The following is a 21,647-nucleotide window of genomic DNA, read 5'->3' as shown; positions in this document are numbered from 1 at the left end:
TATAAAATTAAATTGCACTTTATCTTTACTTATGCCCAATATAGCTTGCATGAAACTATATAGTCAGAAATAAAAGAAATTGAGTGAATGAGAATTCATCCATTATGTGGCATAAAAGATTATGCCACTTTTTTAAAGAAAGAATGGAATGTTTCACAAAAGATGGAATCCTTAATTCATTGGATTACTCTTCTTCTTTTATCTCTTTATAGAGCACTTCTCCTAATCAAATTAGGAGATTATCCAAATCTAATTTGGATCTGGACTCTATTAAGAGATAAGCCTTATCCTCTTAAGAGGATGGTGCTCCATACCCACTTCCAAACTCAAATTCGCCCCATGTCACATGACAACTTAATTAATTATATTAATTATGGGCCTTAGGCCCATCAACTATAAGGCTCATGACCCAAGGGTGTTGCATGGCCAACTTAGGCCTGATTTGTATGGCGTGGGACCCCACAATGACCTCACATAAGTCCACATGGGTTCGGTCTAGCCTCTGTGAAAAATCTTAGCCGAATTCACTACTAAACGCAGTGAACCCTGGGCACATCACTATGGGCTCAAAATGGGCCCAACATTTACACTTAAATGATCATTGAATTCATCCATCCTATGAAGACCCAAGGATAATGGGCTTAAGTAAGATAAAGCTCGTCGGGTAATCAGCCCTGTAATGGTCTCTTACACTTAACCTCTCGGCCCATAATGATCACACTCTCTGCTCGGATGGATCCCGTGAATTAAAAACTTTTGCAAACATTTGTTTATAAAACATAATATATATATATATATATATCATATAAATATATTTTGCAAAACCAAATATCAAACACAGTTGAAATCCACTGTTGACAGTTTAGGTTTCCATCAAAGAGAGTGTAAGCCTTACATTCATTTTGTCTGACAAAGGGGACGATCCTATAACTATGATCACCCACTCAAGTGAATTCTTAGACTGCCCCAACATACCTAGGTTTTGACCCTCAATGGATCTCACTGATTGACATATCAAAGACAACCCAATCCAACACCTAGTGTAGTACCATAATCAAGTATAGGGGTTATGTGTAACTTTCTAGTTTTGCCCATCAATCTCTAAGGTCTAGGGCATAATAGGAAAGTGGTCCGGGTTCAGTGTTTTAACTAAACACACACTGCATGTGCTTTGGGTCTAACCCTAGCAGTTGAGACAAACTGCCCCAACTTCTTTGGTAGCACATTAGTGTCAGCCTTTGTAGGATAAACTCCCCAAGTCTATCCAACGGCTAAGATCATTATAAACTAACACGAGTATCATAAATGTCCATTTTAAGGGGTAATTTCACAAAAACATACCAATAACAACATTAAACAATAATGTACTTTTATTCATTTACAATAAATGTATCTGTACATCAATCTGGTTGGAGCTAAGGGCATACACTGTCTAATAGCTCGGGCGGTGAGGGTCATTCTTTGACAAGAGCATAGGAAATATTGACAAAGAACAAGCAACCAGAGATGTCTATAAAATCAAATAATGGAGATGTTTGTAACTTTCTGCTCTTTCTCTCTTCGAAATCCTTTGAAGCTGTGATCCCGTGCCACTGCCACTACTAGGAGTTACAACAAGTGTCATCAATAGCCACTTCATTGTTCGTGACCATTTTCACTTTGGTCCTAAGGCAAGTGTTTTCACGTCAAAAAGGGTAGTTTAGGCATTTAAAAAACTTTAAACAGCCAAACGAGAATCTTTTTCGAAGTTAACTAATAGAACACTAAAGGAGGGAAATCTTTGTCTAACAACTAAAGTTCAAAGGGGTCTTTGTTGTAAATTAAAGTATAGGTGGTCTTTGCCATTGACCCCATAGTATGGGGGGTCCTTGTAATTAACCCAAATATTTTATTTGCAACAAGCCCTCTCCATTAACTTTAAAAAAGAAAAAAAATTCTAATGTGACTCAACTTTGAAATTCCCTAATTACACTTCTTTAACAATTTTTACTATTTTTCTACTTTCATTTGTCACTGGTTTAATTGATATTAACTGCATATTATATTTCTTGCAATTCTAAGTTTCCATAGAAGTTTTTGGTTTTTTGTTATTGTAATTTCTATTTTATAGAAGTTTCTTAAGGCTCAATTTGGATGGAGTACAAATACAAATATGTAGAGTGCAAAACCATGTATTTTGTATATATTTATATTTGTATTCCTTCCAAACTAAGCCTAAAGAATATTTTGGTAAGTTAAATTTTAACTTAATGGGAGGGGGCCTTTGTTGAAATTTAAAAGTGTAAGGGGTCTTTGTTGCAAATGAAAGTTCAAGGGGTAATTTCCACTACCCCTAAAGTATAGGGAATTAGTCTATAATTTACCCTTTTTTTGATAATTAGCAATGGGCATTGCACAATGAATTTAAGGTTTAAAGATTTTCGAAAGTTTATTCTCTTAAAAAAATCTCAATTTGATTCACCTTTATTTTTACTCTTCTCTTTTACATTACTTCCTATTCTCCTTTTTTTAGAAATTTCTCAAGGTCTTATCCTTTAAAAATCCCAAAAAGTTGTCATTTTCCATATGAGATTTTTTTTTTTTGCATTATTGTATATTCTATATTGGGGTTAAAAATTTAATTTGGCAATCAATGAGATCTAAAACTAAACATGGGTATTTTAGGTCTAAATTTATTGAATGGTTTTTCAAAAGGTTTAGAAAGGTAATGGTTTGGTAGGGTTTGGGTTTCTTAGGAGGAGTGCCTCGATGAAGATTTTGAATTACGTTAACTACAACCAATGAGAGGGCTTGATTTGGAGTCTTATTTGTATGAGGGGTAAAATGGGTATTTTTAGGTCTAAAATTTGATGGATGGCCAATTAGGGTGTTTAGAAAAATGTTGGTAGGGTTTGGGTTTCTTGGGAGACGTGTCGCAATGAAGATTTTGAATAGGATAATTATGGGTAATGAGAGTGGTCGATTTGGAACCTTTTCTGTTTGAGGGTCGAAATTTTTATTTTTAGTTCTAAAACTTATTGGATAGTTGATTAGAAAGTTTAGAAAGGTAATAATAGGGATTGAGTGTCTTGGGAAGAGTATCGTGATGAAAATCTTGAATTAGGATAATTATGGCTAATGTGAGGACTCAATTTGGAACTTTTCTATACAAGAAACAAAATAGGTATTTTTGGATCTAAAATTTATTGGGTGGTTGATCGGAAGGTTTAGAAAGGTAATGATAGGGTTTGGGTGTCTTAGGTGGAGTGACATGATAAAGATCTTAAATTGGGACAATTACGGCCAATGAAAAAGCTCGATTTAGAAGCTTATCCATAGGAGGGGTGAAATGGAAATTTTGGGCCTAAAATTTGATGGAAGTTTCATTAGAATGTTTAAAAAGATGTTGGTAGGGTTTGGATGTCTTGAAGGTTGTGTTGCGATGATGACTTGAGTTAAGAGAATTGCAACCAATGAGAGTAGTCGATTTGGAATCTTATTTGTGAGAGGTGCAAAATGGGTATTCTTGGGTATGAAATTTGGTGGAAGGTTGATCGGGATGTTTAGAAAGGTGGGCATACTTGGGTGTCTTGGGGGTTGTGTCACGATAAAGATGTTGAATTAGGATAATTATGGCTAATTAAAGTGACAAATTTAGAATCTTTTTATTTGAGGGGTAAAATGGTAGTTTTAAGCCTAAAATTTGATGAACGATTGATCAATTTGTTTAGAAAGTTGTTAGGTTTGGGTGTCTTAGGAGTTGTGCCATGATGAAGATCTTGAGTAAGGATAATTACAACCAATAAGAATATTTAATTTAGAATCTTATCTGTAATAGGGGAAAAATGGGTATTTTTTGGTTTAAAATTTATTATATGGTCAAGTGGGATGTCAAGAAAGGAAATGGTAGGGTTTGCATGTTTTAAAAGTTCTGTCGTGATGAAGATCTTGAATTAGGATAATTGTAGTCAATAAGAGTGTTCAATGTAGAATCTTATTAGTAATAGGGGTAAAATGGGTATTTTGTATTTGAAATTTATTAAATGGTTGACCGTAAGTTTTACAAAGGTAATGCTAAGTTTTTGATGCCTTAGAAGTTGTATTGCAAAGAAGATCTTGAATTAGGATAATTATGGCAAATGGAAGTAATCAATTTGGAATTTATTTTGTTTGAGGAGTAAATTATGTATTTTAGGGTCTGAATTTTGATGGATGATCAATCGGGAGGTTTAGAAAGCTATTGGTATGGTTTGGGTCTCTTGGGAATTGTGTTACAAGATTTTGAATTAGGATAATTACGGCTAATAAGAGTGGTCGATTTGGAATCTTTTCTATTTAAGGGGTAAAATTGGTACTTGGAATTAAAATTTATTGGATGGTTGAGCAGAAGGTTTAGAAAGGTAGTGGTAGGGTTTGTGTGTGTTAGGAGGAGTGTTGCGATGAAGAAAATCTTAAATCAGGATAATTACGGCCAATGAGAGGGTTCGATTTGGAATCTTATTTGTATGAGTGGTAAAATGGGTATTTTATGTCTCAAATTTGATTGATGGTTGACCGGTATGTTTAGAAAGTTGTTGGTATGGTTTGGGTCTCTTGGGGGTTGTGCTACAATAAAGATTTTTAATTAGGATAATTGTGACTAATAAGAATAGTCAGTTTGGAATCTTTTTTTGTTTAAGGGGTAAAATGGGTATTGTTGGGTCTAAAATTTATTGGATGGTTGATCATAAAGTTTAGAAAGGTAATGGTAAAGTTTGTGTGTCTTGGGAGGAGTGTTACGATGAAGATTTTGAATAAGATTAATTACAATTAATGAGAAGGTTTGGCTCGGACTCTTTTATGTTTAAGGGGTAAAGTGGGTATTTTTGGAAATAAAATTTATTGGGTGGTTGATCAAAAGTTTACAGGTTTTGTGATCACCTAGCTATGAGTACTCACATTAAAAGAGGACCACAAACTCTCCCTAAAGAGGCTAGTTGCAAATGCTCTCTACCCTTTGGACCTTGAACCGTAGATACCTTTGTAAGATGCAAAGCAAAAATGAATAAAGTAAGTCGTAGTTTAAGGAACAAAATAACTGAAAAGTTGATTATGCGATAGATATTGTCTCCCCTGAAATGAAATGTAATAGAAGCTTGCGGGCATAGGAATCAAAGCGAATATATTCCTTGCATTGTAGCTCGACAAGTGTCCTCATCAGAGTGACCTAAGGACTCGAACCCTTAACCATCTGAAAAATATATTGGATCTTAAATCATTAATTGTATAGGAAATATTCTAGAACTCTTGCCCATGCACGAAGTAAGCCTTCCTCTCATCTATTAATAGTAGGGTTCATGATATGAAAAGGGATATTCCATCATTCCATCTCTCATCCTTCCACAATTCGACTTCATTCATTCTATTCAGACCTCAGTCATTCCCTAAGTTCTTTTCTAACCCTAGCATCATCCCATCCTTTATTCTTTGAAACTTTCATTTTCACCTTCCTAAACTAGTATCATCATTTATGTCATTATCTCAGTATCTTATTCATTATTTCAAAAACTTGGACCATCCCTACAATGCCACACCTACATAAAAATCTCTAGTTGTAGTTTTGTAGAAGTGTAGTAGGATGCCGCCTTGTAAGAATGTCATCACCTCTAGAGATGAACAACAACAACAACAAGAGCTATAACAGCTAGCACCAGAGGAGACATCACTAGATCTTCATGCACAACAGGAGTTCTCTAATAAAGACCCCATCCACAACCACTTGGCTAACCTTGCTAGCAAAGTTCACGATATGGAGGAGTACCTTAACAAGTTGGAAGGTATCCAACATTGGCGCTTCGCTAAACTGGAGAAGAAGCAAGACCAACTCTTTAACTAGCTAAAAGAGAGTTTTGTAGTATTGTCGACTCAACATCTAGTAGTAGAGGTGCCGGAGTGCAGATCTATAGCTTAAGCGTCAATACATTACCATTGGGATCAAGAACCGATTGTCAACCACCTCGAGAGTTGGAACACTACTAGCCTGACTCTCCATCACCTAGGACTTCACCCAGGATGCCACCATCACCTCGACTACCACCACCAGCATCCCAAGTCCCATGAACATCAGATCTAGGATCACTAGTAAGGGTGATTGGTGCGATTGCTTGCAGCACATGTTGAAGGAAAAACTATTGGATTGTCCCTAGTTAGTTGTTGGAGACTATTCGAGTAGTAAAGTTTATCAATCTTTATACTAGAAGCCTTATTGTCAATGGATTGCCTAGAAGCCCTACCATTAGGGTTACTTTGTGCTGACCTCCAAGTAATATTACAATGGTGTCAACAACAATGCTAGGGAGCACATCAACAAGTTTGAGGATGCCCTAGGCCCCTTTGCCATGGATGAAGACTTGAAGGTCAGGGAGGAGTTGATAGAAAAATTGGTTTGTCAACTTGGTTTGTCATTAGTCTGGCCTAGCCCTACCATTAGTCTGGCCTGACCTACACTTGGTTTGTCAACTTGGCACTAGAGAGAATCTAGTCTTAGGAGGAGTTGATAGAAAAATTTTTGTCTAAGTAGTTCATAATGGAAATCGGGCTCACCATGGCCAATCTAAGGGGAATTCTCCAGCACGCCAATGAGGAGTTGCTAGTGTATTTGGAAAGGTTTAGAATCTCCACCCACAAGCTACATGATGACTAGGTGAGGGGAGTTGATTTGCTAGAGGAGTGCATCAGGGACATGTACCCCCACTACAGACTCAACATCGAGAATGTGAACTTGTAGGACTTTACTAGCTTATGGCAATGCGAGGAGGACTACTCGGATATTGAAGAGGCCTGCAAATAGGGAAGTGGTTAGAAGAAGTTTACTTTGTATAAAGAATCACCCATGGAAGAGGAAGAGAAAGTTTAGATTCACCATGAGAGCTAGTACCCACCCCTTTCACGTATGGAAGAAGGAGGTGTTGGCCATCATAGAGTAGCTCGTAGATGGAAAGATCCAAAAGCCACTAGTTGTGCCTACCAACTAAGGAGGATAAGCAAAACATATACTTTTGTGAGTTCCACTAGACAGTCTCGCATAACATCATGACTTGCGACAAATTGCGGAAGTACTTTGAGGAGTTTGTTCAACTGAAGGGCTTAACCCAAGTCTTAGCCGAAGGAGTGAATGACCAGCCCTTGTCACCTCACCCACTTGCAAGAAGCATTAACATGATCTATGGTGTTGTTTGCAACCTGGCTATGCTCACGGTGTTGTCAACAAGGTTTCTCAAGAGTAAGCATCTACAACAATTCTTTCAGGAGAAAGGCATTTTCACAAAAGCACAACAAAGGATGGCCAGAGGCTTGGTCAAGATTGGGAGAGATGGGACAGGACAATGGACCAAGGTCATTTCTTTTGTACCTGAAGATATAATGGTAAAGGATCCCCACCACAACCAGCCATTGCACGTAACAGGTCACTTCAATGGATATGAAGAAAGAAGGATGATGATGGATGCAGGTGGCGGGCAGCTCTGTAAATGCTATGTCCATGCATACTTTGTGGGCCATAAGGATCAAAAATATTGGGGATAAAAGTATGAGTATGGAGATCTCGAACTTTAATGCCAATGTTTTCTAGACCCTAGGCTTATGAATGTTGTAAGTGGAAGTTGGGCTCTATAGCTTGAAGGTAGAGTTCCAGATCATGGCAGGCCGCCCCACACATCATGTTTTGCTAGGCAAACCATTCATCCACCATCTACAACTGGTCCCCTCAACGTATCATCAATGTGACAAGGCCATCCACTGCAAAAAGCTATAGGATATTAGGAACTAGGTCACCCTTTGCGATTATCGTGACACCTATTGGATGTCATGTAATACACAAAGACGATGTTGGAAGATGATACCAAAGTTATCAAGATAATCGGCCATCCAATCACAAAGCAAGCACCCGTAAATCTCCAATCCAATGAGTTACATCAATGCCAACCTTCTCCACCGAAAAAGCAACGAATCATGAAGACCAGGTGTATAGAGGTAGTCACCCTAAAAGGAGACAATTTCTACACTATAGTGCAGTGTGATAGCATTTTCTTGCAAGAGTTGCATGGGCAAGCCTTCATGCCTGCCCTAGCCTCCACCTCCACAAACTAGGTATGAGTTCCACCTACCCACCCAAAGTAAAATTTTTTGGGAACAAGTTATATCTTTCATAGTGAGCATAAATTTCTTTTACAACTATTTCATCCCCTCTCACACAAGTGTCTATTCTCTAAAATTCATAACCTCATTAACTATAAGTATCATCAACAACTATTTTTATTAAAGTAATTAAGTTGATTTCTTAATATAAAAGTTCATGTTAACAAAAAATTATGCAAGTTACTTGTTATATTTTTAATTTATGTAAGACCATTACTAATACCAAATTCTAAATCCATGCAAGTTATCTATTATATTTTCAATCTATGTAAGACCATTATTGATATCGAATTCTGAATCCATGCAAGTTATCTATTATATTTTTAATCTATGTAAGACCATTATCGATACCAAATTCTGAATCCTTGCAAGTTATATGTCTTATTTTCAATATATTTTTACAATAACTCACAAATGGCACATTAAATTCTATTACAACACTATATGCAATTAGAAAGCACCATACAACAAACCACTCAACTGCAGATAATAAAATAATAATAACCTTAGCAGACAAGGACATGAGTGAGACATTAGAGTATATAGCTGAGGTACCACCAGTCCCATGGACATTCTAGGAGACTATAGAAACAATTGAGGAGAAGTTAGAAGAAATAAATGTCTCAAGCTTAATCGAGGATAGGAAACCACTTTTCATTTTTGAGGACTTAATTGAAGTAGAAAAGGCAAAACTAACCAACTTGCTGAAAGAGTTTAAAGATTTTTTTGCCTGATCTTACATGTTAGACAGTTTTGTATGCCCTTAGCTCCAATCAGTTTGATGTACTTATGACATTTATTGTAAATGAATAAAGTACATATTTGATTCATGTTACTATGGTGTGTTTCTGTGTAATACCCTTAAACCAGACACTTATGAGACTTGTGTTGGTTTAGAACGTTCACAGCCAGTGGGTCGGTCTAGGGAGACCTATCCTGATAAGGCTGACATTGATGTGCCACCAAGTCGGTTGGGGTGGCCTGTCTCGGCCACTAGGGTGAGACCTGAGTTACATGCAGTGTAGGATTAATTGAATCTTTGAACCGGACCAGATTTCTAGTATTGCCCTGGACCTTGGAGATTGATGGGCAAAACTGGAAAGTTACACCTGACCCCTAGACTCGATTATGATACTGCACTAGGTGTCGGATTGGGCTGTCTTTGATATGCCAATCAGTGAGATCCTTAGTGGGGGTCAAAACCTGGGTATGTTGGGATAGTCTGAGAATTCATCTGAGTGGGTGATCATAGTGACAGAATCAGCCCCTTTGTCGGACAAAGGTAATGATCGGAGATGCACTCTCTCTGATGGAAACCAAGACTGCTAGCAGCTGATTTCAATCGTTGAGATTTGTTTTGCAAAATATATTTTATATGAGATATAAAAGTATATATATTACGGTTTCTAACTGTTTGCAAAAGGTTTTAATTCCCGGGATCCATGTGAGTAAAGAGTGCAGCACTGTTCTTTGCAGCCGAGGGAGAGGTGCTCTCTTGTCGGGTAGTGTTTGATCATTATGGGCTGAGAGGTTAAGTGTAAGGCCATTGAGGGTAATACCTGATGGGCTAATCTTGCATCTGCCCATAGTCCCTGGGTGTTACAAGGTGGCTTGGCCTAGGCCCAGAGACCACTTAGGGTAAATGTTGGGCCCATAGAGCCCATGTGATGGGTTTCAGGGGGTGCACTGTCCATGACAGTGTATTCGGCCAGGCCTTGTAACAAAGGCTGGGCTGAACCCATGTGAATGATGTGTAGATCAATGTTTGGGTCCCACACCATACAAGGAATCCCAACTGGGGAGCAGTTTGGAAGGCTAAGTGAGCACATAACCCAATTGGGCCTAAAGCCTATTTCGAACTGGGCTGATTTAATCAGTTAAATGAGGGGCGAATTCTGAGATTAGATTAGCAGATAGGATTAAGTCTTAACCCTTATCACTTAAAGGGAATTCTGATCCAAAAATGATTTGGATCAACAACTCCTAATGGGATTAGGAGCTGATCCCTTTAAACTACTTATTAAAGGAGGAGGGGGCGGCAGCAATTAGAACACATATATTCACATCCTCTTTAGAGCCGAAATCACAGAAGAAAGAATTCAGCACCTCTGCGAAAATTCTTTCTTGCCGCCTCCTTCCTGCCGCCGCCATATCTGCCAGTTCGATCTCCTGTTCTCAGTGAGAGTGATCAAGATAGGATCTTGATATCATTTCTTTGTGAAAGGGCAGATTGGAAGTAGTGTTCACGTGCCGTCCAGCTTTTCCTTGCGAAGGATCTAGTTCCTTTGAGGAACGTTGTTGATTCTGCTCCATCCTGCACTGTGCCATCTTCAGTGGGAGCAGTTTTTGGTTCCTTCCTTGGGTGTGAACACCTCCATTGGGAGATACTATTTCTCTGTATCAGGTATATCCCTCTCCCACTGCTTTTGTTCAGGTCTGGTTCAGTTCTTGGTTCAAGATTGATCCCTGAAAAATATGATTTTTCTAAAATAGGGAATATGATTCCCAGTAGGATGGAGAGAAATTTTTGAAATTCGCCCATTCTATTTCACAAGATTCGGGCGTCCATACGATGGATATCTCATCTCTTCAGTAGTATCAGAGCCAGGTTCAAATCTTGAACCGAATTGGATCAAATCTGAACCTCCGCAAATGGGCAGAAGGTGTTCTACCCGATTTGCGCAGATATAAGGTTTTTCTGGAAAATTTGTTTCTAGTTGATGGGCAATTAATCTGAAATTAAATTTTATAAATCTGATTATTATTTAGAACTGTTCTTTATAATTTTCTTGATTTATGGGCTGTTCGTACACATGGAGATCGAAATCTTGATTGGCGTAGGGAACCTACGATTTTGCAGTTTCTTGATTATTTTATTACATTTGGTCTGTAAAATAATTTTTTTTATTTTTTAGAATGAATGTATAGGCATTCAATCTGATGTAATTATTAATAGAAATTAGGTTTTCTATTTTTTTTTTTATTTTGGATCGAAGATGGCGGCGCAAGGTAGGAGATTTCGCAGATGGGAAAATCGCTATCTGCGATTTGCAGTTTATGAAACTGCAAACTGTGATCTAACCTTTGTTTTGCATGATGGATTGTGCGAACAGCCCTATCTGACTGATTCTTGTTTTTCTTTTATCAGTATTTAATTTCAGATTAATCTCTTGAATTAAATCTTTAATTAAAGATCAAACCCTAGACCCATTCGAACCAGATTGGTCCAAACTGGTTGGACCAAATCTAGGGTTCAATCAAGGCTGAATGTCAGCCCTAATTCTCCCATTAATGGGCCTAAGGATTGTTATTTAATTGAATGCTTAATTTGGCCCAACCTGTAAAGGCTCAGTTTTAAATTGTTAAAACTGCTAAAAGCCCACTTCGCAGATAAAGCTATATGGACCGAATTGTTGAACCCTAATTTCGGCCCATATACCTAGATAATACTAATGGTTAATATTATGGGCTTTAAAGTGGGCTTTATAGATATTAATTGATTGGATCAATTCTTCCCTGCATGTGATGTTTGGATGTGTGATGTGCTACGTTCATGGGCCATAAGTGCTTGACCCATGCTGATTCGATAGTGGCTCTTGCGCACACCATGGCTGAATGCACATCATTGCCATGGTGTCCCTATTGGTCATTGGATGACCTCCCTCAGTGGTGGGCCCCACATCTCCTGAAGATGATACATGCAGAACCCTAGCCGATTTTGGCCCACCGAAATCTGGCTTTATGAAAGTCAGTGGAAACCACTTTGGTTTGACCTAAATCAAACTATAGCGTAATTATTCGTTCCTTCCAGCAAATATGAGTGCATGTGATTGGGAGATTCATATGATGAACTCTGTAAAGGCCTTCCATCATTAGCATGAGGATGGTTCATTCAGTAATGAGGAACGCACCAGAAAATGGGCTATCCATTTGCCGTTGGGCTTGTATGAGTGTTTCATAAGATGATAGGGGCGTCATAGACCGATGGGGGTGGGGCTTCACTAGAAAATGGGAACTCTCTCACGGTACCTTGGCGTTCACGAATATGATGGGTGAACACTCACTGGACATAAAGGTTTACTTGAAAACGGCTTCGAACCTTGTCTGACAGAGGCCAAAGGGAAAACTCATATGATGAGTGGATATGATCCTTTACCGAAAGGTGATGGGGTTTTGTAGCTGAAATAATTGGCTCCATGCACCCTATGTGGTTTCCCACATTTCCAGAGACAAGTCGTTGTCTCTGTCACTGAGATGGGAGGGAAATCTCAGAGATGAACAAATGGGAATGGAACATAGATTAAAAGCCATATCTATGTAATGAACATGAATCAAATTAGGTTGTGGACTAATGTTTGTTATTTTACCAGAAAATGGCTAACAGACAATTCGCCAAGCTTCTTGATTACAACAAACTTAAGGGCCCTAATTATGTTGACTGGTACCGTAACCTCAATCTAGTACTGACTTTTGAAAAATTTGATAAAGTTGCCAAAAACCCTGCCCCGGAGCGTCTAGGTGATCGGGCTTCTAAGGCCCGCAGAAGGGACTACTTGGAGTGGGAGGAAAAGAACTCCCTGGCCCGCTGCTATATCATAGTTTCTCTAGACAATCCAATACAGAGGCAGTTCGATTAGATCGAACTAGCCAAGGACATATTGGACAGTCTGAAAACTATGTACGAAGAGCATAATCGTTCTAGTCGGCAGAAGGTCTTGAAGCAGTTCATGACCGCTCAAATGACCAAGGGATAGCAAGTGCATGACCATTGTCTACGGATGATGGGATACATAAACGAGCTGGAAGCCCAAGGGTCCAGGCTAGACCACGTCACCAAGGTAGACGCCATTCTGTATTCTTTACCTTCGTCCTACAATCAGTTTGTTATGAATTATAACATGAAAAAGCTGAACGTCAGCTTACAAGAGCTCAACAATATGTTGCAACGAGCTGAGGAATTGATTCGTAAGGATGAGCCCGTCGCCATGCTTATGGAAGCAGGCAAGCGTGGCAAGAAGAGGAGGTCTAAGAAATGGCCTCAGAAAAAGGGCAACAAATCTAAGAAATTGAAGAAGGACAAGGCATCCGATAACGGTCACCATTGTCACCAGACCGACCACTAGAGAAGGAACTGTCCTGCCTACCTAGAATCCAAGAAAGGTAATCTCGAATCCTTTGTCATAGAAACCAATTTGTTGGTTATTTTTGCATCCTGGTGTATTGACTCCGGGGCTTTGACTCATGCATGTAACACATTGCAGGGTTTCAGAATAAGTAGAAGACTGAGTGAGGGAGAGGTGACGCTCTTCTTGGGAACTTCTGCAAGCGTTGCAGCTATGGCCATCGGTAGCGTAGAATTGTTTTTTAGAGAATGATCACTTGTACTTAAAGATTGTCTTTATGTACAGAATTTAAGGAGAAATTTGATTTATGTCTCAAAATTGTGTGCTGATGAATATTCTGTTTTTCTTTAGTAATACGATTACTATTAAAAGAAACAACAAATTCATCTAATGCGGGGAACTGAAAAATAGTCTCTATGTTCTGCATCATTCTCTAGAATCCAACATAGCCGAAACTATATCGGTTAACGTTCCCAAGAGAACTCGTGATATCGTTAGTCCTGTGTGCCTGTGGCATAACCATCTTTGCCATATTGGTATTGACCGAATCACAAAGTTGGTAAAGGATGGTCCTTTGAGCCTTGCCTTCATGGTAAGATGACAAAACGGCCATTTGGCGGCCAGCCTGAAAGATGTACGGGCACACTTGACCTTATACATAGTGATGTATGCGGGCCTCTGAATGTTAGGAGTCGTAACCAACATGTATACTTCATCACCTTCACCGATGATTATTCGCGGTATGGTTATGTATACCTAATGAGACTCAAGTCTGAATCCTTTGGAAAGTTCAAAGAGTTTAGACAAGAGGTTGAGAAACAGTTGGGGAGAGAAATTAAGACCCTTCGATCCGATCGAGGTGGCGAGTATCTCTCTGACGAATTCAGGGACTACCTAAAGGTCAACGGGATAGTATTGCAATTTGCTCCTCCTGCTACACCACAACTTAACGGTGTTTCAGAGATGTGGAATAGGACCCTAATTGATATGGTTCGATCACTTCTCGCACACTCAGAGTTACCCACATCCTTTTGAGGATACGCATTAGAAACTGCGATTTACATGCTGAATAGGGTTCCAACCAAATCGGTTCCGAGCACTCCATATGAACTTTGGAGCGGAAATAAACCAAGTGTCAGACACTTGAAGATTTGGGGTTGTCCGACACACGTTAAAAGGATGACCCTGGACAAATTGGAATCGCGTACCAATCGTTGACTATTTGTAGGCTACCCCAAAAGCTCTATCGGCTATCTATTCTATGACCTAGGAGAACAGAAGGTGTTCTGTAGTTGGAATGCCCATTTCTTGGAGGAGGATTACATCCTGAACAATCATCGTCAGGAAGTTGTTTTTGATGAGGAGAGCTCGGATGTAGTGGGAGGTGTGATGGGTTGTTGAAACCCTCAAAATTAGTACTAGTTCCACAATCAAATAATTGCAGTAAAAAGTGGTACTAGGTCGAATCCCACAGTGAGCAAATCAGTAATCTTTTAGCCGAATGGATAAAGTAATTGAGTGGGAAAATAAATGAAATTTAAAAGAATAAGAAAGCAATAACAAACTAAACAAACAAGAAAAAATCAGTCTTACCGAATTCTGGTTCATGGGTTCGAGTTGAATCGATTGGCCATCGATCCTAGGTAAATTTTAGTATTCTTGCCATTCAAGCATTTAACCTTAAATTTATTAGGATAACCATAATAAACCTTGCATTTTCCTAATTCAGTTGACCAAACCCAGCATTCGATCAACACTTATCACCACTTAACTGGGTACGATAGCGCTCCATGTTAAACAGTGATAGCATTTAGATTTGTGAAAACAGTTAAACCAAAATAACAATAATTGAGATAGCTGCATTTACTGAATCTTGTTCTATCGATTCCTTTAGGTTGAACCATGTTAAAACATTGGTCAAAGGCTGTCACGAACAATTGACCCAAAAGATACCAACCTAATTGCTACTTGTACCATTATCCGTGACAATTACGGATCACCGAAATCATGGATAGCAGTAGGAAAATCAACATTAATTCAGTTTGTCAAACTAATTAACATCAATATTCAATAAAATATGCACAAGAATCAATGAATACTTGAATTAAAAAGCAAGAAATTAAATTAATTACATAACCTCACAATGACACAATCGAACCTCCCCCCTTGAACCAGAAAAAGAAGCTTAGCTGCTCATGATCTGTGCAATCTCCATGCTTTGCTTCTCCATAGCCGAACTGCTTTCTTGAGCTTCTTGGTCTTCTTGATGATCTCTTGAATCTTGGAGTGAGTGATGGTAGAGCTGGTTTGCCCCCCTCTTTATATAGCCAAAGGAGAGGGCTGTTTTCCAACTCCTTCTAGGAGATTATCTTATCTTTAGGGAGTCTTGATCTTCTTTGAACTAATCCTATCCTATCTCTCATCTAATGATCTAATCTCAATCTTCTTATCTCTCTAGGATTACATTCAAGACTTTAGATCTGATAAGACTCTCTCCTTGGAGATTACATTCGAAATTTGGACTCTTAACTCTTGAATTCGAAGTGGGCTGCTTTAAAACTTGGGCTACTTCATGGTACTTCTACGAGTTGGGCTTAAGTTGTGAAATGGGTCTGGCTACGAACTTGCTCCGAATTCGGTCTCGTTTTCATACTCAATACGGGCTGAACTGTCGAAACCTAAAACATAAAAGTTGTGGGCATTCCTTTCATCTTTCTAATTCTTCTCGAATTGTCCAATTCGGAGTCAGGAATTGAGAGTTAGGCCCAGATTACTGACTGTCGCTGAAACTGTGCAAAATCACCCGATTTGCCTTGTTTTCTTCCAATTGCCTTCTTTATTGCCCTGAATCGAAATACAAGAGTAATGAGTTCATTTAAGTGCTAAGGTAATGTAAAAAGATGAAAATTAGGGGACAAAAATAGGGATCTTTTCAGTGTCATCAAGGTGTCTCACAAGTTCCAAGTAGTGACCAACCTAGAAGATCTACCCGGGTATCCAGGCCACCAGTTCGTTATGGTTATGACCAGGATAGTTACCTGGTGGAAGCCTTGACTAGTGAAGAGGATCCCGTGACTTATACGGAAGCTATGTTGGACATAGACTCCCTTAAGTGGGTAGATGCCATGAGAGCTGAGATGGACTCAATGGAGACCAACGGAGTCTGGACTCTGGTAGATCTGCCCCTTGGGGTAAAAGCAATTGGTTGCAAATGGATCTATAAGAGGAAGAAAGGCCCCGATGGCAGGGTTGAGACCTACAAAGCTCGTTTGGTGGTGAAAGGGTACACTCAGAAAGAGGGCATCGATTATGAGGAAACCTTTTCGCCTGTGGCAATGCTTAAATCCATTATGATCCTGCTAGCTGTAGCAGCATACCATGACTACAAGATTTGGCAGATGGATGCCAAAACTACGTTCCTGAATGGAGATCTAATTGAAGATATCTACATGCAGCAGCCGCAAGGCTTCAAAGCTGCGGGTCAAGAAAACATGGTATGTAAATTAAATAGATCCATATATGGACTTTGTTAGACAGTTTTGTATGCCCTTAGCTCCAATCAGTTTGATGTACTTATGACATTTATTGTAAATGAATAAAGTACATATTTGATTCATGTTCCTGTGGTGTGTTTCTGTGTAATACCCTTAAACCGAACACTTATGAGACTTGTGTTGGTTTAGAATGTTCACAGCCATTGGATAAGTCTAGGGAGATTTATCCTGATAAGGCTGACACTGATGTGCCGCCAAGTTGGTTGGGGTGGCCTGTCTCTACCACCAGGGTGAGACCCGAGGTACATGCAGTGTAGGATTAATCGAATCTTTGAACCGGACCAGATTTCCAGTATTGCTCTGGAACTTGGAGATTGATGGGCAAAACTGGAAAATTACACCTGACACCTAGACTCGATTATGATACTTCACTAGGTGTCGTATTGGGCTGTCTTTGATATGCCAATCAGTGATATCCCTGGCGGTGTCAAAACCTAGGTATGTTGGGACAGTCTGAGAATTTATCTGAGTGGGTGATCATAGTGATAGGATCAGCCCCTTTGTCGGACAAAGGTAATGATCGGGGATGCACTCTCTTTGATGGATCCAGGACTGCCGGCAACCGATTTCAATCGTTGAGATTTGTTTTGCAAAATATATTTTATATGAGATATAAAAGTATATATATATAACGATTTCTAACTGTTTGCAAAAGGTTTTAATTCCCGGGATCCATGTGAGTAGAGAGTGCAGCGCTGTTCCTTGCAGCCGAGGGAGAGGTCCTCTCTTGTTGGGTAGTGTTTAGTCTTTATGGGCTGAGAGGTCAAGTGTAAGGCCATTAAGGGTAATACCTGATGGGCTAATATTGCATCTGCTTACAGTCCTTGGGTGTTACAAGGTGGCTTGGCCTACGGACCACTTAGGGTAAGTGTTGGGCCCAGAGAACCCATGTGATGGGTTTCAGGGGGTGCATTGTCCATAACAGTGTATTCGGCCAGCCCTTGTAACAAAGGCTGGGCTGAACCCATGTGGCTGATGTGTAGATCAATGTTTGGGTCCCACACCATACAAGGAGGCCCAACTGGGCAGCAGTTTGGAAGGCTAAGTGAGCACATAACCTTATTGGGCCTAAAGCCCATTTCGAACTGGCCTGATTTGATCAGTTAAATACGGGGCGAATTCTGAGATTAGGTTAGCAGATAGGATTGGGTCTTAACCCTATCCACTCAGAGAGTCCAGATCTGAATGTGATTCAGATCTGGAAACCTCATAATAGGATTAGGAAGGGGCTGATCTAATATGCAGATAAGATAAGGGTTTACCTTTATCACTTAAAGAGAATTCTGATCCAAATATGATTTGGATCAGAAACTCCTAATGGGATTAGGAGCTGATCCCTTTAAGCTTATAAAAGGAGGCGGGGGCGGCAGCCTTTAGAAGAACAACATTATTCACATCCTCTTCAGAGCTGAAATCACAGAAGAAAGAATTCAGCACGCCAGCGCAAATTTTTTTTGCCGCTTCCTGCCGCCGCCACATCTGCCAGTTCGATCCCCTCTCGTCTGTTGGTGTGGTCAAGATTGGATCTTGATACCAGTCCTTTGTGAAAGGGCTGATTGGAAGTAGTACTCACGTGCCATCCGGCTAATTCTTGCGAAGGATCTGGTTCTTGTGAAGAACACTGCTAATTCTACTCCATCTTGCACTACGCCATTTTCAGTGGGAGCAGTTTTTGGTTCCTTCCTTGGGCGTGAACACCTTCATTGGGAGATATTGTTTCTCCGTATCAGTTATATCCCTCTCCTACTACTTTTGTTCAGATCTGGTTCGGTTTTTGGTTCAAGATTGATCCTTGAAAAATGTATTTTTCTAAAATAGGGAATACGATTCCCAGTAGGATGGAGAGAAATTTTTTGAAATTTGCCCATTCTATTCCGCAAGATTTGGGCATTCGAATTGGATCAATATTTCTGGAAAATTTGTTTCTAGTTGATGGGCGATTAATCTGAAATTAAATTTTATAAATCTGATTATTATTTAGAATTTTTCTTTATAATTTTCTTGATTTATGGGCTGTTCGTACACATGGACATCGAAATCTTGATTGGCGCAGGGAACCTGCAATTTTGCAGTTTCTTAGTTATTTTATTACGTTTGGTCTGTAAATTTTTTATTTTTTATTTTTTTTAGACTGAATGTATAGGCATTCGATTAGATGTAATTATAATAGAAATTAGGTTTTCTATTTATTTTTATTTTGGATCGAAGATGGCAATGCAAGGAAGGAGATTTCGCAGATGGGAGAATCGCTATCTGCGATTTGCAGTTTATGAAACTACAAACTGTGATCTAATCTCTGTTTTGTAGGATGGAGTGTGCGAACTGCCCTATCTGACTAATTCTTGTTTTTCTTTTATCAGTATTTAATTTCAGATTAATCTCTTGAATTAAATCTTTAATTAATGATCAAACCCTGGACCCATTTGAAGCAGATTGGTCCAAACTGGTTGGACCGAATCTAGGGTTCAATCAAGGCTGAATGTCAGCCCTAATTCTCCCACTAATGGGCCTAAGGATGGTTAGTTAATTGAGTGCTTAATTGGCCCAACCTGTAAAGGCCCAGTTTTAAATTGTTAAAACTGCTAAAAGCCCACTTCGCAGATAAAGCTATATGGATCGAATTGTTCAACCCTAATTTCGGCCCATATACCTAGATAATACTAATGGTTAATATTATGGGCTTTAAAGTGGGCTTTACAGATATTAATTGATTGGATCAATTCTTCCCTACATGTGATGTATGGATGTGTGATGTGCTACGTTCATGGGCCATAAGTGCTTGACCCATGCTGACTCGATAGTGGCTCTTGTGCACACCATGGTTGAATGCACATCATTGCCATGGTGTCCCTACTGGTCATTGGATGACCTCCCTCAGTGGTGGGTCCCACATCTCCTGAAGAGGATACGTGCGGAACCCTAACCGATTTTGGCCCACCGAAATCTGGCTTTATGAAAGTCAGTGGGAGATTCATGTGATGAACTCTCTAAAGGCCTTCCATCATTAGCATGAGAATGGGTCCTTTAGTAATGAGGAAACACACTAGAAAATGGGCTATCCATTTGCTGTTGGGCTTGTCTAAGTGTTTCATAAGATGATAGGGGCGTCATAGACCTGAAGGGTTGAGAGATCCATCGTATGGACACCCAAATCTTGCAGAATGAAGAGGGTGAATTTCAAAAATTTTTCTCTCCTTTCAAGTGGGAATCGCATTCCCTATTTAGAAAATCATATTTTCAAGGACCAATCTTGAACCATGAACTAAACCAGATCTGAACCAAAAGAAGTAGGAGAGAGGTATACCTGATACAGAGAAATATTATCTCTCAATGGAGGTGTTCATGCCCATGGAAGGATCAAAAGACTGCTCCCACTGAAGATGGCGCAGTGTAGGATGGAGCAGAATCAGTGTTCTGCGTCCTAGTTTATTGACTTTGGGGCTTCAACTCATGCGTGTAACTCACTGCAGGGGTTCAAGGTAAGCAGAAGGCTAAGTGAAGGAGAAGTTACACTATACTTGGGGACTACTGCAACTGTTGCAGCCATGGCCATAAGAACCGTGGAGTTAATTTTTAGAGGAGTTATTGTATTGAAAGATTGTCTATGTACAAAATTTAAGGAGAAATTTGATTTCTGTTTCAAAACTGTGTGCAGATGGTTATTCTGTCTTCTTTAGTAATACGATTACTATTAAAAGAAATAACAGATTCATCGCATACGGGGAACTGGAGAATGGTCTCTATGTTCTACATCTTTCTATAGAAACTAACATAACCGAAACTACGTCGACTGAAATCCCCAAGAAAAGAGTCTGTGATACAATTAATCCCACGTGCCTGTGGCATTACCGACTTGGCCACATCGGTGTTGACCGAATCACAAGGTTGGTAAAGGATGGTCATTTGGATTTTCTAATTGTAGAAGATCTTCCCACTTGTGAGCCTTGCGTACAAGGTAAGATGACGAAACGGCCATTTAATGGTAAGCCTGAAAGATGTACAGGCACACTTGACCTTATACATACTGATGTATGTGGTCCCCTGAGTGTTAGGACATGGAATGAACACGTGTATTTCATCACCTTTACAGATGATTTTTCACAATATAGTTATGTGTACCTAATGAGACACAAGTTTGAATCTTTTGAAAAGTTCAAAGAGTTCAGACAAGAGGTCGAGAAGCAGTTAGGGAGAGAAATTAAAGCCCTTTGATCAGATCGAGGTGGCGAGTATCTCTCTGACGAATTCAGGGACTACTTAAAGGACAATGGGATAGTATCACAATTGGCTCCTCCTGCTACACCACAACTTAACGGTGTTTCAGAGAGGAGGAATAGGACCTTATTAGATATAGTCCGGTCACTTCTCATACACTCAGAGTTATCCACATCCTTTTGGGGCTACGCATGTGATGGGTTTCAGGGGTGCATTGCCCATAACAGTGTATTCGGCCAGACCTTGTAACAAAGGTTGGGCTGAACCCATGTGGTTGATGTGTAGATCAATGTTTGGGTCCAACGCCATACAAGGAAGCCCAACTGGGCAGTAGTTAGGAAGGCTAAGTGAGCACATAACCTTAATGGGCCTAAAGCCCATTTCGAACTAGGCTAATTTAATTAGTTAAATAAGGGGCAAATTCTGAGATCGGATTAGTAGATAGGATTGGGTCTTAACCCTATCCACTCAGAGAGTCTAGATCTGAATGTGATTCAAATTTGGAAACCTCCTAATGAGATTAGGACAAGGCTGATCCAATCTACAGATGAGATACAAGTTTACCCTCATCACTTAAAGGGAAGTCTGGTCCAAATATGAT

The sequence above is a fragment of the Nelumbo nucifera genome, chromosome 7 (genome assembly GCF_055504915.1).
Source record: "Nelumbo nucifera cultivar China Antique chromosome 7, China Antique-T2T, whole genome shotgun sequence".
In the NCBI taxonomy this organism is placed as follows: domain Eukaryota; kingdom Viridiplantae; phylum Streptophyta; class Magnoliopsida; order Proteales; family Nelumbonaceae; genus Nelumbo; species Nelumbo nucifera.
This window is presented reverse-complemented; position numbering follows the sequence as displayed.